The sequence below is a fragment of the Egretta garzetta genome, unplaced genomic scaffold (assembly GCF_000687185.1).
Source record: "Egretta garzetta isolate BGI_Z169 unplaced genomic scaffold, ASM68718v1 scaffold307, whole genome shotgun sequence".
NCBI lineage: Eukaryota > Metazoa > Chordata > Aves > Pelecaniformes > Ardeidae > Egretta > Egretta garzetta.
Genome location: NW_009260294.1, coordinates 77,004 through 80,256, shown reverse-complemented (window position 1 = coordinate 80,256; position 3,253 = coordinate 77,004).

Below are 3,253 nucleotides of genomic sequence, written 5' to 3'. Positions count from 1 at the left end.
AAGAATCAAACCACAGCAGGAGGAGTCAAAGAGAAAGAGGCAATTCCTGCTCAGCAATTGTCACTCGTACCGGGATATAAAACCCCAGCCTCCCAGATCTCCTTGCCACCTCAATCTATGCAGGAGCGATAGGCGTAAGTCTGCACTCAGGCAGTAACTTAGTGTTTTATGCAATGCTCTGTGGTCCTCATGCCCGTAATATTTTTTATACAACAGCATAAAATTCATTACTGTGGGTTAGGTTTTTTTTTTATCAGAGGTGTCAAGTACGTCCTCTTTTCTCATTAATGCTAACTTTATGCTTAAACTCCTGAAGGGAGTCAGGGGGAATGAAGAAGTGGAGTTTGGGTTTTGTAAAAGTGCCTTGGAAAGAAAATGACCGGATTATTGTAATTATCCCCAAAGCAAGAATATAAAACCCGCAAAACCAGAAACAAGTTTTCACTGCAGCTTTTTAATTTATAAAGTAACTTTCATTCTGAGTTGGTGGTTCATTTTGAAAAGACATTTTTCTTCAAAATACCTTTATGTTTTTGAAATTGCCTCCTGAAAATGTCTCTGTTTTGGTTTTTTTTTTTCCCACGATATACCTTGCTATTGAAGGGTTTCTTCCTGACTTGGAAAGAAAGGCCATTTCAGATCGTTAACGTTTTTCACAAAGAGGACACAGTTCCCTGCAGGACTCTGGCTTAGCCTTTTGGCAGGCTCAGGAAGCCAGCGCTCCCTTGCTTGCATTCAAGTCCCGTTTGGTAGTTTGGCTTTGGGGCAGAGGGGGGTTTTGTCACGGCTTTGAGGAATAGAAACCAAATCCTTCATTTCCCTTGGGAGAACTGAAAGGAACTGCGCTGGAGGATGGCAGCCTGCTGTAAAAGTGCATCGAGAAGGGCAGGTATTGGCAGCCCTCTTTCAACTAAGCCACGCGTAGTTCCATTGCCATAACCGTGGAGCAGAACGCTTGCCCTCCCTATTCTATTTATAGAAAACAAATATAATAGGGAAGACTGAGAGGGGACCTCATCAACACACAAATATCTCAAGCGTGGATGTCACGAAGACAGAGCCAGACTCTTCTCAGTGGTGCCCAGCGCCAGGACAAGGGACAATGGGCGCAAACTGAGGCACAAGAGGTTCCAGTTGAATGTGAAGAAGAACTTCTTGACTTTGAGGGTGACTCAGCACTGGAACAGGGGCTGTGGAGTCTCCTTCTCTGGAGGTATTCAGAGTCTGCCTGGACGATGTCCTGTGTAACATGCTCTAGGAGAACCTGCTTTAGCAGGGGGGGTTGGACTGGGTGATCTCCCGAGGCCCCTTCCAACCCTTGCTATTCTGTGATTCTGTGTGATCATTAGAGCAGGAGAGAGGCCGGAGTTAGTAAACTGCATTAGCATATTGGCAGAGTTTAGATTCCTGTCCTGGAATAGTGTCCACAACACAACAATCTGCTTGATTACCCTGAGGTCCAGCAGCCTTCAGTGAGAAAAAACAGATTTTGCGAAGCAAAACCAGTTCCGCTGTTACCTTTCCAGCCCCACTGTCCTTAAACAATGCAGGTACTTCTCTGTGTAACCTTGTGGTGAATGAACTTCGAGTCTCTTAGCCAAATCTGAATTTAGCTTGTGTTTTTTTATCTCCAGAGGTGTTTCATTAGCTCAATTACAAGTGACATGTTCCACTAGGCGCTGCTGAGTGAAAAAACTCAGCCAACCTAAATCCCTCTCCAAATAGAATCCAATTAACCTCTTACTCCCCCTTCCTTTAATCCCCTATGCCTCATGACTTGTTCGCAGCCACACCTTTTAAAGAAGACCAAAGTAAACTACCCGAGATAACTATGTACTTAACAACTGAGGTGTTTGTACTTGACTTTTTGGTGCGGTTGGGCTTGGGTGTATGCTCTTACTGTTCAAAAAGTAAGAGCTTATGGTTTTTGTCATGGTGTCCAGTGACGATTCGGTTGCACAACCTACCGTTTGGGCAAGTGCCTTGCTGTCCCCATTTGTCAAAGACGGGCAGTGATCCTCAGTAGCACAGAGAAAAGCAACAACTTTCAAGAAGGTTTAACTGAACAACTTTTAAAGAATGCGTTGGGTGAGGAGACCACCCAGGGACATAACCGTTGTTGCGAGCGTGCTTGCTAACGATCCGGTTTGCTTATGAGAACTTCAGATCCTGGTTAAGCATTGTTTTGGAGGTGGTTAAGGTGCCTGGGTGTTATACTGGCTTCCTGCTTGGGGCTGAGTTTTGCCCTAGATCCATTAATGTTTTGGCAGCAGCGCTTCCTCGCTTGTGTTGTCAAGACAGTTAGGTGCTGAAGTCATCAGGAAGGCGTATAACCCTAAATGGATGGGTTGGATTGGTGACCTACTTTAACACACGAGTCTTGCACAAGTCTGACCTTCTCCCCACGATCCACCCGGAGACCGGCAGCAGCCCAAGCCATTTCAAAGCATCCCGTCTGCTGTCCTGGTCGTCTGTTCTAGTCTTCCTAAGCAAGGCAGCAAGTCCGTCAGCTGGGGCTGGGAGCTGTGATTTGGAAACCCAGAGTGCTTGATTTGGCTACCGCCTTGCTTTGCAAATCCATGCAAAACGTCTCATTTTCTCGATTTTTTTTTCCCCATTGTATCCACAGTCCGTGCCCCGAAGAACTTGTACTCCCTGTGAGTTAGTGGTAGGATTATTACTGGAATTTTGTCTGCTTGCATGCTCAAATAAGCTCTCAATCTGCATTGAGATTTAGGCCGCAGCAGTTGTTGGGTTTTCGGTTTTTAGCAGACAGTTACTTTTAAAAATAGTCCTGTTTTTGTCTTATAAGCGTTTTCCTCCAAACATGACTACAACAAATAAGCAGTAAAACGCAGAGAGTGGCATAAATGTGCTATTGAGGATAAACCAGCCCTGGGGACTGATCAGAACAGGTTACAGCAGAGGGTAACACCCAATAAACTGAGGAATACAGTAAAAGACATCCAGAAAACCTCAATCTCTTCCAATAAGGACGCTCTGTGCCTTTTGTGGGTCTTGGATCAGTGCGATCCAACTCTCTGCGCTCCAGCCAAAGCTAGTTTTGGAAGTGTTTGTTGCTACATCGTAAAATTTCATATCTTTGTTGGGTTTCGCTTTTTATTCTTGTAGGTTTGAATAGCCCGACAAGCGTGTTTCCTAAAACCCTGATGCTGGGATAGACTAAACAGGCATCTGTCTCGGGAAGGCTGACAGGTTCTGGACAGGAGTCAGGATGAGTGCTGATGTGCTG